At 45.4% G+C, this 22,534-nt stretch overlaps 1 protein-coding gene across 1 annotated transcript in view; it reads left to right on the top strand.

Annotated features, from left to right (window-relative positions):
- The window catches only part of LOC135368618 (SH2 domain-containing protein 4A-like), a 47,796-nt gene that overhangs the window by 2,826 nt on the left and 22,436 nt on the right, over positions 1 to 22,534 (top strand). The window contains exon 2 of the mRNA XM_064602017.1: positions 16,849 to 16,905. The gene's annotated coding sequence lies outside the window, so the exon portion shown is untranslated. The remainder of the gene's footprint in view (positions 1 to 16,848; positions 16,906 to 22,534) is intronic.

Raw genomic sequence — 22,534 nt, 5'->3', positions numbered from 1 at the left:
ATGCCATCGAATCGGATACAACGAGTCCCGCAAAGCTTTCACTCACTTACAAACCTGTACACGGTCCTGTCTTTTCCGTTGAACTCTTACGGTTACCTGATAAACACACCACTGGAGCCAGCAGTGCCCAATTATATATAAAGCATTTGACGATGTGTCAATGTGCGTTCGCACAATGGGGCACTGTGGATTAGCAGCTGTAGAATTGTGGAGCATTGCCCTATACGCAGACGGAACAAAAGGAACAAAACTGAGACAAGCTTATCCTTGCGCCAGTTAATTTTCAAATGAGTCAATCAACCAAAACAGAGACAAGCTTCGTATTGAAGGTAACGTTGTCCCAAATCAATGGACCCCATCGTCCATAGGATGCTGCAACAATAGCGGGAGAAATGCTGTGGGTAAACAAACACAGACAAGATCAGAGGAACTGCTTCCGTTGGGCGTCATAATATTGTTGGCAGGTACTTCTGCTCGTATAAGTTAATCTTCGCAACGGCAATTTGCAGATATATGTCTGAATGGCGCGAAGTTGTACAACTGGTTTTGGCAGCTCGCCCGCGCAATAGTATACGTTTCAGCGAGCTGCCTTCCAGATAATAGGCAACGTCCTTACTGATTGCAAAAATGTTTCGGAGAACAACGTTTCAGCAAACGTTTCCTTCGTCTTGGCGTACACGTCACTTCGTAAATATTTGTGGTGGTCACGTCATAATGGAACATATTAGTACATATATGACACAAACAAACAGTTGCAGAGGGGGGATATGTGTTTATTAAGAAACAAAGGAAAGGACAACATAATGAATCAGTGCATCTGTGGAAAACACGGAACACATCGTTATGCACTGCACAAGATATGCATCCCAAAGGGCTACATTGAAGTTTGCTCTAGACCGCTTGGACAATAGAACCTTCGATATAGTCAAGGTGCTGGGTGTATGGGAACCCGGGAAGAGAGATGCGGCATTGTCAGCGCTTGTCAAATTCATAGTGAGCAGTGAGATGGAATCTGTATTTTAGGACCGCATGGCTAGGCATGTGTCGTCGAGTTCCCCGTTGCAGTTTTGTTTCTTGCACTTCAGCTCACTTGTAGGGGATGTAGCTACGCATATGCACGTACAGTTCGGTGATTGGGAGGGGTGAAGTGTTTCTATTTTTAGCTTTTCACCTTTTCTTTTCTTTTCTTTCTCCTTTTCTTTCTCCTTGTGGGAGTAGCAGAATTCGTCAGTGACGAATTCAATATCTTCCGTTTTTTTTTCTATAATCAAACTCAAACTCACTGAATCAGTAGTGGACTTCTTCTTCTTGCTCGCGTCTCTCTCATTTCATTTGATATTAAAGTGATAGCAATGCAGTATTTTACGACAGGCTCTGCAGGCATGCGGTGAAACACCCCATCTCATCGTCATCATTTATTGTTGTTGTTGTTGTGCAGGCATGCTATTCCTTTCTTTGTCAATACATAACATATCGTTTCATTCCGATGCAAATCGAATGAGTGTGATTATTGTGGTGGCGTTTTATTATTGAGCATATAACAGGAGTAGGCAAGCTATATCTGCTGTTGACTTGACGTTAACATGGCCTTGATGGAATGGGATGTGATGTGATAGAAGAAGAAAAAAATGGGTATTTAGTAAGTCAGACTGTCAGACCACTTAGCCGCAGTTAGATGAAAAAAAGAACCCAGTAGTTGGGGGCGGGAGACAAGCATCCCGAACTAGAGGGAACCTTGAGTTATCCATGCTTCTGCTGTCCCTATGATCAGGAGTAACGATAATAGTGGCACCGCCGCCACAATCGAAAACGGGGTACTTCTTTTTGGAACTCTTCCACTGCCACTTTAAAGAATTTCATCAAGAAAGACACTGTGAAGCGCAGTGCAGTTATTATCTGTCATTTCCGCAAAAATCTGTGTAATCAAGAGATCGACCAGTGATCACAGCAAAAACACCTTATTTTAATGGTGGTGACCGCTATCTTCACGTGTGTTCTCTGAAAGAGGAAGATATCGAAATACATGATAACGTCATGAATCACCATATCACCACGTTTCTCTTTTGCATAGAATTCGCTCTGCTACTGAGGCACAATGCGACACCATCTTCTGTAGAACACTGTGCATTAAATGGAGATCCGGTAGGAGTCGTGTCTCCTACATATATAGACAAAACCTCGGCTTTTCCCCCCGCACGCCGTGGCGGCGTGGTACGCCCCCGAAGCATTTGCCCTATGACATTGTGGGTTTTTCTCTGTGTGCTTGTTTCATGCGAGAAACCAATTCTTTGTTCGAAGTTGACAGCGGAGTGCATGCGTTGGTGAAGTATTGCTTTCTCGCGAACGATTGACTGCGATGGAAAAAGAAAAACGTGTAGATGACAAACGGATGAACGGGATCTTGTGCCCCCTGGGAAGATATTAGATTACATTGAATTGGATTATGTTGTAAAATTAAAAAGAAAAACGCCGGAATGTTAGTCCGGACACTGTCAGACCTGGTACCCTTGTACTCCTAGTCTGGAGGAAATATGGACAGCAAATAGACAAACATCTAAAAAAAACCACGTACAATATACGACAATGAAGAACTAAACATTTGGGAGATCGAAACTTACAACGGACATGGATGTAAGGTTCAAAGGTTCTTTATTGAAAAATGCGTACAGAAAAACGAATACAAAACGGGACTGTGAAAACAAGCCCTGTTATACAGTACCGAATGGTACACTATCGTACATACACACTATCAATAAACAATATTACAAAGTATACATACAATGAAAACACACACACAAAAGAGAAAGAACAAACTCAGAATACAGAAAAATGTCCGTGCATGGGTCACATGTCGAAAACAGGAAATTCATTAACCCCTTACGAACGAACGAATGCGAACTCATGAACAGAATACATATTAGCCATCTAGAAATACACGTTACTTACTGTTTCAAATGGAGAAAGTTGGTTAATAACCTTAGATGTACCGGTAAGGAATTCCAAATTTTGGAGCCCAAATAAAACACGGAATTAATCATTACAGTACGTTCTGGGCTGAGGCGGTAGTACAGCTTGGGACAAACGTTTACGGAACACCTGGGTGTTGCATTTGTCCATTGCAGCGACACCCTATAGCAGCAAACATGAGCGGACACACATGCTGAGACATAGATAGAATAGCAGGTCACCCGTTTCTTATTCGATCTCTTCCTGATAGCTACCAGGGGGCCACCCGTAAACCTTTGTCCCAAGCTGCACCATGCATGGCAGTCTGACGACGTAGACAGTAAGGTGTTTGAACAATGATTGATTGAGATCAAATGGTGTATGACCATATCATGATACAATTTATATACCAGTAGCGCGACATTATATCTCCCAAGAGTGTAAATACCTGCAAGCAGACAAGCAATGAAAGGCAAAAGATACAGAATCACAAAGAGGTGTAAACAGAATAAACCGTAATAAACCGGATTTCTTGTGGATAATAAAAAGGGAATTAAGATTAGAGCAATAAGTGCGTAAGACCGTATACTTCAACGCATAAGAACTATCTGAATGCATTAGTGTTTGGTAAACCCATAACAAGAATTTGAGTCTACGAAGTGCATATAGGACAGAGAGGGTATTGGTTTGAACAAAAGTGATATGGTCATGCCAACACAAATTTTCGTGGAGCTTTACTGAAGGAACGCATTCGAGAGCGCAGCCAGAAAAATATACTAATGTCTCAAAGCCAATAGTGGGTCTTTGGCGTGGGCGAAAATTACATGGGAGGTTTTTAGGGTTGCCACCAGGCCGGTATTATACCGGCACGGCCGGTTATTTGGGCTCTCTCCCGGTTGCCGGTAGGAAGGTGATACCGGCAGCCTTTTGCCGGTATTTGTGGCTCAAGACCTTTCATAAGGGCTTTTACAGGATTTTCCCTTCAATATTCCACTACAGCTTGAATGAATATGGAACACAGACCCAGCTCCGAAGTCACCAGTCGTTTTCTTAGTTATTCATTATTATTATTAGTCATTGTTATTTCTAGCATCAATGATACAGCCACACACAGGAACATATGTTTCCTCGTATTATCTTGAGCGAGCACGCTCTCTCTCTCTATGTGTGTGTGCGCCATTCCACCCGTCACCCACTCTCCCTTTTCCACAAGCATTTCCTCCTTTCCCTCTATTCCCCCTCCTCTCCCTCAGTCGGTGTTTTTCACTACGAAAGGTGGCAACCCTAGAGGTTTTCTGAATGTTGGGAAGAACGGACGTGTCAACAGCATTAACAGCAAACGCAACAAAACTTATTCATTATTTGCTTATTAATATGTCTGCTGACAAGGCAAGCATCGAGTAGGCTTGACCAACGCAGTTGAACTTTGTGGTTACGTATACAGCAAAAGCGCTAGGGAATCAACGTACCATTCTTAGTTTTACAGTGTCTTCGGTCTGCGGCTACACGTCTGAGAAAAATTAAGAACAAAACAAGTTTCTCCATTATGTGTCCTTTCATATAGAATATGAACAGAAGGAAGGGGAAAAAAATCATGGGGTATTCATCAATACAATTGCCTTGTGCTTATACATACTGGTTATAGGAAAGCAGCGTCATCTATTTACCCCGATTGATACACCACACGTTTGTATATGCGGCCCCTTCAGTGCTTCTTTAGCTTTTCGGAACCCTCAAAACCTATTTTCCAGCCGCTGTCTCTCTGACGACTACACGTTGCCCAGACATGTAACCGGTTCAATGTTACGCAGTCTGGCAGTAAAGTTGGCCGCGAACCGTTTGAACTGTTCCGCTATAAGATCGGTTAACGATCCTGGATTACGATCTGCCACAAGTGCGTCTCGTTGCCGGTTCAGTGATTTTTCAGAAGCCGTTGAGTGAGTCTTCGTTCCTTGTACAGACCTTCTCTGTGATGCACTGCTCGTGCACCTCTATTGGCGCTGTTTGTAAATATCGAAGTGAATCGAACAATAATCTCGTTCTGATGTGTTCATCGAAGCAGGGAGGGGGTGAGGAAAATCGGATGTTACTAATACATTTGGGTGTTATCGGGTTTTCTTTTTTTTCGTTGTTCAGCAAGTATATACCCGCTGTTAGTCCTGTAGTACGGTACTCAAAATACTGTATTTTAGGTACATTTGGTAGTATTTTAGTATTTTATTCAGTGTCTTTCAGTATTCTATTTGAAATACTTCTAGTTTTCGTCATTTTCTGCTTGACACTCCAACGACTTTTCGTTTGTCAGTTTGTGTCCATGCCATGTTTGGTTTCATAACAAGGTATACCCTTGCTTTCACGGTCGTTTTCTTGGTTTCAATGCAAAGGAACAACAACTTATTGACCGACTAGGTTATTTTTCAAACAAAGAGAAGACGGCCGATTGACGAACACTGCGAAACGCAACTACTATGCAACGACAGAAGCGAAATGGCGCTGACAAGCTGCCAGAAACGACTATGTCTAAATAAAATATCCGTAATCGGCTTCATGTCCGATACTCAAGTACTGTATCTTAAGTGTATCTTACGTACTTTTCGAAGTATTAGCTACTCAACTTTACTTTCCTTTCCAAGTATCTGTACTGCATTTCAAATACGTTCTTGGGTCAGAGTTAAGTATTGTTATTTTTAATAGTATCTTGTACATGTCTGTCCGCAGTTGAAGGAGCATATACGGTATTGGTCAAACATGCATTCCTCGCGAATTATAGTCACAAGCACCACACGTGGTAACATCCAATGTGCTTCGCATACCGCATAGTCTGTTGTTGCACTCAACTCAAGTAATATTTACATCAGACATGCGTACAGATTGTTACTAAATAATGTGCACGCGCACACACATATATAGGATGATGATATGGTGGGTCATTCACCGCCGTTATGGCGGTACATTGCCCCATTGCTCTTGCGGGAGGGATGAGAAAGGGATGATGATGATGGAAAAGTGTCCTATTAGAGTTCGTCCATTAGTCCAGTGCTGGAGAGGAACTCAGCAACAACTCTTAGGCCTTGCATCTGATGTGATGGCCCGAGAATTTTTGCTGAGCTGAACTGGCTGAAATAATGTGCGAGGTACATTATGCATGGTGGAAAGCAGTCTGAGGCTGAAACACAACAGACGAACACATCACAAGCCTCAAGGTGCCTGAGTTCAATTGTGCATAAGTGCCATTTGTTCGCATTATGCAATGTGACACGCGTGATTGGAGTTCGGGGAGGAATCAAATGACAAACTCAAAGAAAATGACGTTGAGGCAAATGGGCTTTCGAATTGAGTTCGAAGTTTGGGACGAACTAGAAAATGTTCGAACAGGCTAAAGTTTGAGAGGACGCTGCATGGGAATAACAACGTAATACACATAGGTTATCGGATAAATACGAGTTTGTCAGAACATACCGGACCCATCTAAACTTGGATTATTCTTGATGAGTCACGAAGGTGCAGTAGCAAGGAAGCTGCAACACAGGAGGGTATATATATTTTCGTTTACGCCTCACATTATGCACTACACCCGCCCAAGGTTATTTTGACGTTTCCTCAAACTGAATTGGCCTGCGGAAGTAGAAAATAAGCGGCTTTCGCATATCAGCCCCCCTTTGTTATTTTTCTCCACGGCTCTTTCTTTCTTTCTTGTGAGGGCGGCCATGCATCAGTAAGCAACGAAAAAAATCTGCCGTTGAAAATGACAGTGCGAGTCACTCGTTGCTGTCCGAGGAGTTTTCTCCTTTTCTCCGTTTTAAACGGGTGGTAATTTGACCAGTGTTCCTGTCCAGGAAAGAGGCTTCCGGACTTGCGAAAAGTTGCCAGCATTGTTCACACGTCGCTGCGGTGTCTCTGAAGAAATTGGCTCAAATGTAGGGCGGACACGAGACAACACTTTCTGACCCATACTCTTCGTGTCTTTTGCGTCTCACCACACACCGCGAAACGAGATAACTGCTGTTCTCTTGGAGGGCGGAACTGTTTCTTCTCTCACGTTGTATGGGGCGCTTGCCCATTTCATTTCGGCAGAGGGTACAAGGGGTACACGGTAGAATCCCTCACATTTAATGCCCGATACTTACGTCACTTACTGTGATGGATTTCCTTCCGAGTAATCCGGGTGAAACCACGCTCTGTGTACACATTCGATGTATGCTGTTGTAGCGATTGGCTGCGTTGTCATGAAGCACGTTCGAAAATGTGTCATAATTTGATGCTAGTTAACAATTGCTTCCAAGTTACTTCGCTTCATTTTACTGCCCTACAAACCTCTATCGCTCATGGCTCAGTATGTGTCTTAACCGTTAGTAATGACACTTTCCCGCTTCCACTAACAGCTCATGAATTCATATAGCAGCAGGTCCTAATTCAGTGTGACCTACCTCTCTGTATGACCTCTTTATGTATAATATACCCCACTTTGCTCCAGTGTAAGTAAACATAACCTTTACGTTGAACAAAACAGCAGCTAGGGCCAAGCGAGCTGGTGTAATCGCGATGAAAGGAGCATTTCCTTGAGCCTGGAAGGGGACACCAGGAACAGGAACGAAGACACACCAGGAACCAACACGGAGGGACCCAAGAACCAAAGACAGCGTTTAACAAGGCACAAGAATCAAAGCTAGACAAAGAAAATGCTTTGTATCTTGTCTCTTGTTGGAACCCTGTCTTTCGTGCTAATAAACTTCCATTGCTGGTTCTTGAGTCCCTACGTATTGGTTCCTTCTGCGTGTCTCCGTCTCTGTTCCCGATGCCCCTTTTCCTAGGTTCAAGAACATACAACAACATACTACCTTCATCATAATCTTCACATTCGCATGGCCTTTTTTAAATGTCTATAGTCATTAACGACACATTATGACAACATTCAAAGTTTATTTATGTACATCTGGATGAGAGAGCCAAGTACGATTTGAGCTCTGTGACAAAAAGAAAAAATGTCCCCCTGTGCAGATCACGGTTCAAATTGCGCTGGTGCGCATGGCACCACAATTTTATTCGCTTTCTTTTTCTGTCTTCTCCACTTGGTTTCATTCGTATACTCCAATTGAAGATCCCGGAGATGCCTTTCTGCATGTACCGCGCAGTAGACGTGCACTTTGGTAAGACCATCACGGTGGCCATGCACGGATAAGGTAACCAAATCCTTGCATACATGCATACCGCAAGTGGCCCGAAAGTCACCTCTTCGTGTTTCCTCTCGTTCTCCTTCACAGCCTAAGGCGCGAAATGTGCACGGTTCTTTACGGCGTTCCGTGAACATCTGGGTTTCTCTGCGTGCACCAGCTCCTTTGGGTCCAAGGACGGACACGCTCCGGTTCTTCAGATAACGGTCCCCTGCGCGTTTGAGTCGCAGCTTGGGGGCGGCCTTGTTCCACGCACTTGACTTCGCATTAGAAAACGCCTGCAGACGCGACGTCAGAATCCGTGAAATCAGGTGGCCGGGTGAGGGACAAGGCACGTTCGAGGTTGGACATATGCTGGGCTGTCGCAACGCCCTGAGCGTGATGAAGTCATTCGCTTTTGTGGCGTTGGACGTCGCGTGCAGTACTTTGATGCAAGAGTGAATCTGGGAAGGATAATAGTGCGAGAAAAAGAAGACAGTGTTGGTATTGACAGTTAATTATTATTGTTTGGTAGTGGCTGGAGACATTGTTTGTGGTCATCACGGTTCTGAAAATAGTGTCTTGCTAGCTTTGTTGCTTAGACCCGGAACGGATGGAATGTTTGAGCGAAGAGTTAAACTTGTGTAAGTGACGTTGTGATATAGTCTGTGCTCAGCCAGTGGGGGACTTGCTGAACGGGAAAAAAAGCTATAGGGTCTGCGGCATGTGTAGAGGGGCATCATGTCAGTAGTAGGCGGATAGGAGGACTGACAGACACATATGTACTGCACCTTGTCTATGTACAGATACCTACTAGTGGCCATCTATACCAGGACACAAGCATTGATCCACTTTTCGTCACTTATACTCCTTTATCTGTTTCTTTATCGTTTTTCTTTACTTCTATTTTGTCGAAGTCAATCTTTATCGCGTCCTGCCCTCCGTCAGATCGTCTCACTTCCCTGCGTCGTGACGTTGACCATCTGGGCTTTTTCGACGTCGTTTGGTTGCTATTCATCTGTTCACCTTTATTTCTCTGTAGACTACGAGAATTGGAGTATCCAGTCTTGACCGCATATCGGGACTACAACGTCTCCGTTTCTTTCTCTCTCTCTCTCTCTCTCTTTACCTTGTCCAATCTGATATCCTGGCAGACGATCAATACACCAGAGCGGCATGTACAGGAGCAGGCGCGGGGAAGACGCACCGCACATATGGTTGCTCTCCTCAAGAGATAGGTACTCGAGGACGTTAAAATCATGATGCGTGACAACGAACCCAGAATAACCAGCTACCGCTTGGCAGTTTGGACACGCGACGCACTCAAAACCTGAGCGGCTCCGTTACGTTCTGCCGCCGGCATCATGGTGCGATAAAACAGTTCCGATTGGTACATCTTGTTTGTTACGTGGATGGCGGTCATGTTTACAATCATCAGTTTAAACCGCGTACCAGATCTTACATCAAACATCTCGAGCTTGCATTTTACTTCTATATTCATCTTGTGCTGTTCGCCTCATCTTGCAGTTCACAGCAATTCACCCCTGCTACAAGCTGACAAACTTGCGCCTTCGTGGTTCTGTTACGTATAGAGTAACGAACCACGGGCTGCAGCCTGCAGGTCAAGGACCTACTTGGTACAACCCAACATTGCAGGGCCCATTTACAGTAGCAGAGATTACAGCAAACTCAGGTGTGCTCCGAACAACAGGACAGATGACAGAAGCCTGCCACTTCGAAAGGGGAGCTGTCGGCATTATCTTCAAGTGTCCAGGAGAGTGCTGCAAACAACGGACTCTACAAAAAGTGGGCATAGAGAACAGAAAGACATAGAAACAGGAATCCGGATCATAGGAAAGGACATAGAAACAGAAATAAACAGGAAGGACATAGAGGCCAGGTCTTACAACAAATGATGCAACGGTCACATAATACCACGTGCACGAAGCTCGTGAGCTTCGCTTCTACACGATAAAGAAATATTCCTGGAAGGCAGGAGGAACCGTCATTGTTTTCACGACTGCTCTTACATGTGCTCTCGAACGACAGCCGCATCGCGAGAGCTGCGACACGCAAGAGCCTCTCGTTCCAACTGCCGAACTATATGCATATATTTTTCCGAATGGTAGTAAAGCTTCGTATCATTATTTATTGTACGGGATTGCATGTTTATTCATACATTTATGATAAGGGATGGAAGATGTAGTACAGAAGCCGTTGGACAGATTCACTAGGCTTCATATGCTATTACATGTAATGCGGTGGAGTATCGTCCCTGGCGATGAATCTCCCCATTCATCGTCTCGAAATAAGGTTGTTATCATTACATGTAGGACCGATATATACTTTAGCAAGTGTCAAAACTTGTAAATTCGTGTGGAAAGCTTAAATAAGAACCATTGCAGATGTGCTCCAATGTGCACATACCGACCAAAAAATAACGTGCATCAGCATTGGACGAACATAGAGTCGTACACTTGTCGAAACGTCCACATGTTTCCCAGCTGCATCCTCTTATAGAAGCAAGTATTGCTATGCACACGTGCATGTTATCACTTCATCAGATGCTGCGCATAATCGATTTGTGCGTGTACTGTGTTTTCTTTTATTCCTGCGTTGACTCCTGGCAACCCATATTTTGCCACATTAAGGTCTCTCTGATGTGGCGTATTAAATTTCACAACATGTTACAAGTCAGAATGGAAATTGGCGAAAGTAGTCCACGTGCAAACGGCTTCCTTGTATGTGCGAAACTAGCTAAATGCATGAGAGCTCAATGAGGCACAATTAGTGAAGCATTATAATTGGAGTCCTAAGCTTTATACCTAATTACGTAATAAACTAAAACTCAACATTTTCCCTCGACTCTTTCGTGAAGTAAAGTGATTAAGTCATTCACGAAGAGTACAAATGATAGCATTCGAAATCACCAGGCCGCGCGCTGGTCCGTTCGTATCACGAGTGAGTGAATAGGTAGGAGGAGAGAACTCTTCAAGGAAAGATGAGACGGTGTGCATGCATAATATTAGCAGACGATGTTCCCATTCCCATGGTGCCGTTTGTATCTGTTTTCGTGACGTCACACGACGATCGTGGTTCCGCCCAGGACCGAAAAGCGAAAGTACATAACGCAGCGTGATGACCTCGATTTGCTTGAGGACGGACAGAGCCCACAGAGAGCCTCGTTTAATTTTGGACTGGACACGCCTGCACAACCGGTTAGATGCCATATGCCTGCCAACACGTATTCGGATACATAAACACTTACCGGGGTGTTGTGCCTGACCGAATAGTGCAAGGTGATGTTGCTGATGAAGGGTTGCGAACCTCCGTAAACGGCAGCTTGGCTTCTAGGCTCGCGCTGTTTTCGACCTTGTACTTTCTCTTTCATTTTATTTTTGTTTTGGATTGAGACGGAAGCCTGCAAGGGCAGAAAATGCTTGCGAAACGCTTACAGAACGCGCAGGCGACTGGAGGAGAAATGACAACGAGGAAGATGTAAACGTAGGACTAGGGGGTGCTTTTCTTTGCGTGGTCCAAGGGGCGTTGGCTAGGTTGTTCGGTGTTGGACCATCGGTCAGACGGAGTGCTCCCTTATACGACGACGGAGGGAAGTTGCTGCTCTGGTTTGCTCCATGAAGGTGTATTTGGCAATGACGAATAACGGCTGTGTCTGGAATGTGTGCAAACAAACGAGGCGATGCGTAATGCACACACTTTGTATGTTACATTTCTGGCGTCTGGAGGGTTGTGTACTACTTTATCGACGCGGACACAACCTGGGTTCTGCGAATCGCGGGGGTTTTCCGTGTCGTGTTCGTGGTGGAACTCGAGGTCTGAACGTTATAGCAGACGGTTGCTAAGTGGTGTTTCATGGGACCCAGCTGCCTCAACGGAGTGACAAAATGACAGTGCTGTTTCGTTTCGGACCATTAGGTCCGAAACCATATCGAACCATATCGTCCTAACCATATCGTCCGAAACCATATCGTCCTAAAGTGCGAGAAAAGTGTAACCTCCTGATCAGTTTCCTTCACGCATCCCCACTCGCTGCTATGTAGCCTTTCCCGTACGATATCTCTTATTCCCTCAGATCATGTCGTCCAGCAGCAATTAAGACAGGGAAGGTTCGCACGGAAACAATAAATTTCTTCTAATGGACGGCTAATTCCACGAAGGTGGTTCCAAGATGTATGTTTCGTGTGTCTTTCAGCACGCTCCCAGATCCTTTGTGGGTTGGTAACACGAGAATCATTGCTGGAACACTTCTCGAGAAAGTGACGGATGTCAACATTTGACTTGTGTTCCATCTTCCTCTGTTGCTGGGCCGTCTGGTCACGTGTGCCCTGTGTTGACAGGATACGCTTTTTCCTCTGCAGCAGCAGAATTCCGAGCGGCCGTTTCAGATGTCGTGAACCGGATACACTCACATTTTTACCTGTACCTTTCTCAGGTTCATGCACACACAAGCAGACGGACGCAGTTGAGGGAATACCTGCGTCGTGGATCTCAAGTTGTTCCATTCGTTCGAATGAAGCGATATTCCAACGAGACAGAAAAAAAAAAAAAAATGTGTCACCCCTTTTTCTTAACGTCATGATGCAGAGAATGAATGATACGGGTAATTCTGTGTGAGATGCGATCCTGTAAGAGCTTCTTGATGTGGGAAAGTTCTCACGGCCTTTGCAGAAGAGATGGAGGCTTAAAAGGAGGATACCCCTTTGACGAGAGCCGCGCCGTAGAGAGTCTTGGATGGACCGTCTTTGGGACCATTGCTCGTCAACAAACAGTATTACGAAGAACCCCCCATCTTAATGGCCAAGAATAGAACGTAGAACGGACAACCTTACTACCAGCACCACCCTCCGACCTTCTGAAGTTTACCGAGCTGCAACGTGCAATGCCTTTTTGCCTTATAAGAACACTGGTGGCAGAGAGGTTGGAGGGGATTAGAAACTTTTCGTCTGCTTTCGTTTTACATATAGCTTGCCTTTGTTGTCATGTAAACGGCAATCGTTTCACTGAAAACGCGCTCCTGAACGCTGGTACACTATAGTAGACGCACCGTGTATTCACATATAGCGAGCGATATTCTCCAGAATACTCCAGCGAAAGATGCGCTCAACGTCATCCCTTTTCGTGCTCTTCACAGGGATTATCCTGATATTCCGTAGCAGACGACAGGGCCGACAGTGTCTTCTGCTATGTGGACTCCCACTCCAGATATTCTGGCTCCGCGCGAAATGCATAACACAAGACGCTGCCGAACTTCCGCCCCGTGAGAAGTTTTTTTTTTTTTTTTCTTGTTCTTCCACTAGAACATTCCGTAAGGATGTCGCTCGTGTGCATGCACGGATAGATCAATATGTCACCGCGGGTGGACGACGGGGTAATGCATCCGCAGGGAAGTGTAGCAACTCAAAACTCATGCTAAAAACAAGGGCCCTAAAGACTAGAGCACTAGGATCCAATTCCACTGCTGCGTATTGTTCCGTCTGAGGTTTTCCCTAGGTTTTCCGCGAGACATTCCAGGCAGATGTCCTGCGAAATCACAGTTCGTCAGGAGTCCAACCACGTTCCGTACCGCTCCTGGTGGCCCCTACTCCTTCCTACTGCCCTCTGTCCACGTCTGACTCTGTACTTCGCGGTGTTTACGCAGAATACATATGTATATAGATCAATGCAATACAAATTTTTGTCCTCATCTGCATCTGAACTTCGTGTATTATCGATGCCAGCGTGGGTGCATGACGAGGAAGCTAAGTGTGGGACTGTCGAAGGTTAACAAGAAAAACGGGACGCATATACGCAACGTTTGGTTTCCTCAGAGTAGGGCAAGAGATAAGCCACTCATGCACGCACGCACTTCGAGCTAAAAAGATCAGAAATAAAAGAAAGCGACACAAAAGTACGACAGGAACAGCATGTCCGGGGGCTGGAGATTCGACCCCAGCGCGTCTTTTGCATCGGCAAGGCTTTTTGTTTTGCCGTCGTCTGCTTGGGTAAATCTCGTCTGCTTTCTCGTACGCGTAACCTTGGCTTCAGTGCAAGGTCTTTGACCTTCCTCTGCTGCCGCTACGGGGGATTTATCTCTAAAAGGATGTTTCATTTTCTTGAGTGCTTATATAGTGGCAGCACCACTTCGAGGTATTTCAATGTGGGAAGGTACGGCCCAGGCGAAGCAAGAATGTAAAAGCCAAGGATCTCAAGAATGTTACTCTGTCTCGAGTCAGGTTTCGGGATAGGTGACTCCGCATGATGGATGCACTACTTGCATTTGGCTCTCTTCTTTTTTGTTACAATCTTTGCCGTGTCAGGACGAGGCGAGAGGTTAAGAGCACCAGGCGAAGGAAAGTGACAGCGGAAAATGCCGAGATGAATTTTTGCATACATTGCTCTCTCCGCGTGACTCTCATTTCATGCTGCAGTAACCGCGGGAGAGTGTGATTTGAGCTATGGAACGTGGTTGGGTTGGAAAGCGATATATCACTATCGAGACATCGAGAGAAAGAATAAAAATGAGAGAGGTGAACATTAGAGGCCGACATTGTTGGGGATCCCTACTGAACTTGTGCTGATGTTTTTGATTTTCTCGTTTTCGAAGTATTGAAAAAAAAAAAGGGAATACTGTATATGCATGGGTGTACCGCATACCATGGACCCCTCAAACTCTTTCATTTTCCAATTGATGTCAAGACCTATTTCACTTGAGGTCTGTTTTACTTGTGACGTTATTATATTTTCTATCATTATGCATCAGCTTGGCATTATTATACTTATTAATCGCATTATTATATTTAACGTCATCTGTAGCCATTTTACACTAACACTTCCGTTAAATAGTAATTAACCTGTCGGACCCCAACTCTAGTTTGCTATTGGGCCTCCCAGCCACGGTAACATGTGCATTAAAAGCACTAAGAACTGAATTAATATTAATTAATTGAATTGATTAATATTACGAATGCATAGGGAATGTACTCCCCTTTCTTCACGTCTTTGCACTTGTACAGGTACAGAAGTGCGTTTTAACAGAAGAACACGTAATGCAACACTCCAATCAGCATTTAGTTATATGCTTGGAAAACCCCGGATAAAAATGCGCAATGACAGCTGAATAGGCTTGTATAGTTGTGGACATCGCCCTGTCTAATGACTCAGAGGCCTTGTTGTCCCATGTAGTGCGCCGCTGTCGGAAGCGCGCTGACAGCTTGTCAAAACTTTTAAGTTGGTACGTTGCAGAAAGGGGGTCAAATCCACTCAGATTCCAGGTATTCCCTGCTCTTTTTCAGCGAAGCGATCGCCTTAGGTCTTGATTGGGTGGTTTTCACTCCTTTCGCCGGAACACCCGGAAGCCGGATGTCAGAATGTAACCCGCGATATGTCACCGTAATCTGGTTCATGACGCATATTACCCGATCAAGTAGGACACACTTGTGTTCCTTGTTGTCTTCAGTGATCTTGTACTTTTACTGTGTGGATACTTGGCGCCGCCAGGCTGAAATTTTCCTGGGCGTTGCCCTTGCTTGCTTTGAAAGTTCCAGCTTATAATTGTAGTGTGTGTACGCTTTTGCAATCCAATAAATAAATTTATTTCTTTATTCGTACATTAAGGGAATTACAGAAGGGGGGAGGCGAAAAACAATACAGTAAAAGCAAATACTCAATGATAAAATACATCACTTAGAGCAGCTCTGAATCAGACGCCAGCTCGCGTGACTCAATGGTTAGCGTCCCGGCCATATCACGTCGAGACTGGGAGGTACCCGGGTTCGAATCCCGGCGCCGGCTGTGCTGTATGGGGTTTTCTTTAGATTTCAGGTTTTTTATTGTTATTTGCAGGTAGTACAAATCGTAATAAACAGACGGGGGTCCCTAGCAAGCTAGTATGGGACCCCGTGTTAGTTACAATGTGAATCCTTCCTTAGACGGGACTTAGACTTCCTTGTGAATTCCTTAGACGGGGCTTTCAGACATATGTCGGCACAGTTCCCTTAGAAGTCTGCCCATGATGCACATTCCCCAGGGCGGCGCCGCGTCAGTCGTGACGTTACCCACCTTTGTGAGGCCGACAATAGCGAGCCCTTTCACGATTACCACCACCATCTGAGTTGCCCGGTTGGATACTTCGCAGACAACATATGAAGTAGCGTATCCAGAGGGGAAATTTAGTGGGTTCAACCCCCCCTCCCCTTTCCCGAAATCGTACCTTTGGTAGTGCACCTGGGAGAGGGAGATTTGTTTTGTCGCGTGATATATAAACTGTCACGCAGAATATTTCCTTTAGCAAGGGCGCATTTCCTGATTAGTGATTTAGGCTGTCTTTACGAGCTCCTTCTGGAGTGTTGTGAGGTCAGATCCGTGGAGCACGTTTATTGGCGGCAGAGAATCGTCTGCTATACGGTCGACTGCTCTGCTTCAGACGCGCGACGGGCGGCGCCACGTAGCACTGCAAAAAGAAGAGAGAGACAGAAATAAAGAAAGGAAGGGGAGGCGCCTCACTATTGGGTGAATGACGTGACGTCACAGCCTGGCAGCTGAGGGAAGGCGCTTTTCTGAGCTCTGAGACAGAATAAACAAGACATACGTGAATATGTGTCCTAGAGCTTGTGATTCTAACTTCTATTCCTCCTGACAGGTTTCATTCCTTTCTTCGCTTTTTTTTTTTTTTTACAGTCCTGTCATGTTTGTTAAATCGCCGCAGTGTGAAATTAGGTGATTCAGGCTAACTTTGAATATGTTTTCTTCACAGGCTCGAGGCAAACGATCCTGTGGCGGCTGTGTATGTAACAGCACCAGGCGGTCCGTGGTGAGTGAAATTACCAAAGCCTTGTCCTGCCTACGATAATATTGTTGCTTTCGCTCTCGCTCTCTCTCTCAACGTTTTTCTATGTCAGCTTTCACGGTTTTGTGAGCACATGGCGAATATCGTTCACGTAATAGTAGTTTGTGTTTCGTAAATCAGAAATCCGTGGAATAAAGACGACGAGAGACCGGCACGTGTTGCGCTTCCCGTGCCCCGGAAATCGCCCACGGAAGCAAGCCGGCTGTGCTGGGAATAAAATGTGTGCTTATCTGTGGGTGCGCGCCTTACGAGGAGTTTCTGCTCGAACGTCTTTGCGTGAAGAGAAACTAGTAGCACTTTAAAATTGAAAATGGGCATACGCTCGTATCTTACTTCGTTCCACAAATGTCTCATATTAGTCCGTCATTCCCCTTTTCTTTTTGTCGAGTTGTTCGTCAGTGTAAAACACTGCACACCACCTTCACCAGCGCGTATCACGACCCCGCATTTGACTCGCATTGTACTGTATGCTCTCTGGACGAGTCGAGCCAACGTCGCGCCCCATCACACCGTGAGACCTTCGACATCATTAATATATGACCCCCCAAGTTACCGACATTCCGCGAATTCCCTACAAGGTCAAGTCGAAACATCAGAAAGTGAAGACTTTTTAGTAGCGTCGTAAAAAGCGCATCAACAACTCCTTTGACATCAATAACAGTCACATGCCTATTAGAGGCCCTCGTGATGGCCATACACAGAAGCAAGCCTTGGAACGGCACCAACTCTCTCTTCCTTCCAGCGTATTTCTCTTCCATGAGTCATATTTCATACGCCTTTCTCGGACAGCATAATGATGGCCTCCTGCATGAACTCATCTGCCAAGGCGAGCGTATACATGTCGTAAGAGACGATGTAGGTTACGGATGCGCGTGTGAACACCCCTCAATATTACCACCACGCATCTATCACTCCGCGACGCTGCTCTTTCTTTTGTACGTGAACAAAAGCGGGTTGATTAGTACTTCTTTAACACGAGGGCGATGCCAAGGCTGTCGTTAACCATTCGTTACGGGTAATGGAGCTCCGTTTATCCTCTCAAGCTGCGTCTATAGGATGGGCTTCCTGTGAAGATGTCCTCCTCTCTCTCTCTCCCTTGCTTCTACTGTGCTCGTGATTTCCATTTGGGTTTTAGGACGGAATGTACGCTTTGCAAGGTCCACCAGTGGGTAGTTCCTCGACCGGGAAGCAGTTGCAGCCGAGAGTATGGCATGAACTCAGGCAAGCTGGTGGACAAACTACATCAAGATAAACCAGAGCGATGGGCAGACTCTAAATCAGCTCAACTCTCAAATCCAGCCCACTAACGCTCTTCCCTAAAAGCACTTCTAAAGTTTTTGGACACTGTAGAGCTTCGGTCCTCACTCTGAGGCGACACGACTCAGTGTTCCATTTCACCAAATTACCGCCAGCAATATGTGGTAGGGTATCGTTCCTGCCGATGAAACTCTCCACTCGATCATCATTTCAATAAGGTTGCTGTTGTACCCACGAGACAGCAATTCCCCCGACTCTGAAAGTTACATCCCAGCATAGCAAATATAGTCCCTAAACTTCGCATAGTCTTCTGTGCATTTAGTACCCAAAAGGGACTAATGATTGTGTCTAGTCCGTCAACTAAAGACGCCGTTGGAGATAGGGAGACTCAATAGCGCGCCTGAAGAAATACTGCAGCGCCACCACGCAGCGTAGTGTCACGTGACCAGTCTAAACATCCAATACGGAAGCAGAATGAGTATGATGGATTACATTATCTGGCGGAGGAACGACCGTGACCTCTCTGTGTCCAGCCATCCTACATCATCCTAGCGTTTCCTATCAGCCATCCTATCCGCGGCGTAGTAATATTTGGAGAGCTGGCGGACTAGATTTGTTTTCCTTCTTACAATGTAGATGGGGCCGCAAGTCAGACATTGCTCAGCGCCCGATTCTGCAGGGTGGTTCCGTACAAGATCAAGGAAAGGATGTCATCATATATCTGAGCCAAAAGCTGTTGGCAAAGGCTGTCGCTATGGTCAGGTGGCTCGCGCGGGCTTCGTAAAACAGTTGCGTAACGTCTGGAATCCTGCCAGTGAGAACCGGAAAACGGAGTCATTGAGTGTGGACGCCCGTTTTCGTCCAATCAATGAGGAGGAGAAAGTTTTTCATGTTCGTCACGTGTGTTGGTGTCACTCTGCATTTGTGACGTAACTAGATGGGACATATTTGGTCTTGGTGACGCAAAGACCGACGGGATTCTGAGGATGAGAAAATTCGTCATGTTCAGAGAACGAGCTATAAAGCTGTAAAAGTTCTGGGCGTTTTGAAATCGTGAAAACGATTTTTTTCTCACTCTATTTCTTCTTTCTCTGGGCCTTTTTTGCTTGTAATACCGGAAATTCCACCTTAGACGTCCGTTGAGTTCCCCTCAGATTAAGGTAAAGTGTACATGGAGGAACGGTAAGACCCGAACTTATTTTCCTTTCCTTGTGGTTTTGAACATCGCGGTATCCCCGGCTATACATTTAGAAGCGGATCCACTCTGTACGAATTTGTCGTGCCCCACTTTCTTCCGATTTATGCTTTGTTCTGATTAACGTGGTCGCCACGCCAGCACAGCAACGGTCGACGCCGAAACACGGAAGGGGACAAACAATTGCTTCCAGAATTATTGGTCTCACTTCGTTTGACGTTGCTCGAGATGTACCGTGTTTTTCACTTTGCAGTTCCTTCGAAAGCGTTTCGTTCGTGAAGTGTCTCGGAATAATTACGGAGCTTCTTTTGGCGGGCATTTTTAATCTTATCCAGTGAAATTATCTGGATTGCAGAAAACGCACAAGAATTCACAGTACTTCCCTGCTCTGTTGTCGATATCGTCAATGTCATCGCAGTCGTCATGTTCAGATCGAGCTTTACTTTTGGTTCTTGTGTTCTTCAGAACCTCATTGTAGACAGAAAAGCAGCCACGGATTGCTAGCAGTTGGGACGCTTATTTTTTCCCAAGTGATGCGATTTCGGGGTTATGAGAAGCATTACTCGGTGCCAGTATGCCTCCCAATCGTATCTCATTTTATTGTTGTTTTTTTTTCTTTTCGTAGAAACAAGGCTGAAGTAAAAAAAATGCCACTCTAAACTTGTAAACAGCTCCGATCACATTCATCTAAAACTCCGAAGCTTTCGGGAAACAACAACAAAAACAAATACATCTAAGTGACGATGAGAGTCGGGCAGTTGAGCTTAGTGATGTACGAATTGATTTATTATCTCGCTAATCACTATTCACCGCAATTACACTTCAGCAGCCATTCCCATAAAAAGGAAGAAGGACAACAACAATCATAACATTAGTAACGAATGAGTCCAATTTACATTTATATTATAGGCGGCGGTAGCTGTTTGGGTAGTTCCTATATGGGCATAGTAAATCAGATTTTCCACAATGAACATCTCCATCGTGATTATACTTCTCAATGTCCCCCCCCCCCCCCCCCCGCATGTCAACACGGAAGCATTAGACGACAACGCACGGAATTATTCCCATCTTTTCCTCTCGTCTACGCATACATATGCGTCGTACAATCGTCGTCTGCCAGCGCGACCCAGCAGACGGCAACATATTAGGCCGCCCACGTGAATATGCACAGTCCAACCCACTATCTCATTTCAGGAGCCAGTACGTCTGGCTCCCAGTTCTTCATATTAACCTCCTCGCTCACTTTTTACTTTTTCTATTTTTCTTCTCTGCACATTGATAACCAACTCTTCCGGTCTGCACGCGAGGCGCCGCCGTGGACTTCTGCGTATTTATGGGTCCGCTCCTCGCACGACTCAGTCGTGGGACGACGCACCCTTTTTATTTGCTTTTGCACAGAGGGCGTTACTTACTATTCTTTGTGTTGGGGGTGAACTTGAAAATGCGCTTGCCGGGCTGTGATTTATTTTGAACACGGAAGAAAGTCTCCACGCTGTCGGGCACAGAACTATTGGGGACGTTGCTCTGCTTGTAAGATGACGTGCTTTAAGTAAGACCGCGACCCTTTAAGTACTCGTTAATGGTAATTACACTCTGAAAACAGAACCTCGCCAATGACTGCGCGGAATAATATAGTTAACTGAGGAACGAGGGAGGCTTACGCCTTTTTGTGACAATTAACACAACTGTATAATTATCACAAAAGAGCAAACTGCTCCTAATGGTTTGCAAAGAACGCGTTGAGCGGTGAAGTTCAGCTCTGAGATTGTACGGTTTAGGAAAGTGGTACGCGTTTTTATGGACGTTTATGTGTCACGGATGCAAAATGAAGGACGTGTATTTAAAAAGAAAAGCCAGTACGTTACGTGTCGCGTCTTCCGTTATACATCCGTTATCATTTGCCATCGATCATGCCCTTCATGAAGGCCGAGAGCCTTGTAATCTCATGCTTTCTGTCGAGGTCGTGGACGATAGGAGAAACCCCATAGTCCTTATTCCATTTCAGTTCCGCTCTTCATTTCATCTGAATACTCTGTTTCTTATACTCTGCTCTTATACTCATATAGTGCATGGGCAACGCGGAGAGACGATGACGTTATACGATCTACGTCACGTGGTTCCTTCCCCACCGCAGCTGTGCGTTTATGGACGGAGTCTACTCCACTCGAACTTTTGTGGACTAGATGCATTGTCACAACGCTTATGCGAAGTTTAGGGATTACCCGCTCTGCTGCTGTGACGTAAACTTCAGCACACATCAGATGCAGTAGTAATCCATGAGAGCATTATTCAGACAGATAAAAAGATCCAAGTGGTACATGTTTTGCGCTGCATTGCCCATTGCTTTAGTTGTGAACTGCGGTTTGGCCCTCAGGTGTATTTGCCCCCAAAACGAAGAGAGATCTGTAATCATTCTTCACTGGTATCCGCACGCAGGACACGTTCAACACGTTCAGCTTTTACCTTGATCGAGCTTGATGTTTGCCTCGAGCCACTGACTAACAATTGCTTATCATCGCGACCAATTTTGCATAGAATAGTGTTCCTACGTTTTTTCTTTTTTTTCTGTGGGCAGAATACACATTGAACAACTGCTTTTAAACAGCCTATACGTGAGATTCTATCAACGGTATTTAAGTGAGGCGTGCAGTGAAGTCCTTTGATGCTCCCAGAGGAGTTAACCGACCGTAGCGAGCTGCTTTTATTTAAAGGCACGGTACACGCACATATGGTCACGCTGGACTGCCTTATCGCCCTTCCCTACATGCTCGTCTTCTACATTAGGCAGGACCTTATACGGACGAGACACGCGGAAGTGGACTGGTCAACGTTCTTCTCTTTCTGCTTTCAGTCGCCCTTGGGCTTCCGGGCTTACCAAAAGTTACGAATGAAAGAAGTCGATTCTACAGTGACAACAAGAGCCAAAGCCAAAAATCATGTTCAAGTTGTTATGGCTCATTAATCAGCTCAACAACGAAAAAGGCGTGAGCGTGTCAGACGTATTGAAACCTCGTGTAGCAGTTGGTCGAGTATTGCACTTCCACATCTATGCTTGCAGCAGTTGATCCAACGCTCGCTTCCCGGATGCCACAGAGCCTATCTCGTCAGGACGCTGCATTAATTCATGGGATGCGACTCCAT

The sequence above is a fragment of the Ornithodoros turicata genome, chromosome 9 (assembly GCF_037126465.1).
Source record: "Ornithodoros turicata isolate Travis chromosome 9, ASM3712646v1, whole genome shotgun sequence".
NCBI classification, from domain to species: Eukaryota; Metazoa; Arthropoda; class Arachnida; order Ixodida; family Argasidae; genus Ornithodoros; species Ornithodoros turicata.
The sequence above is the reverse complement of the archived record's forward strand: the minus strand, read 5'-3'. Positions and strand labels throughout refer to the sequence as shown.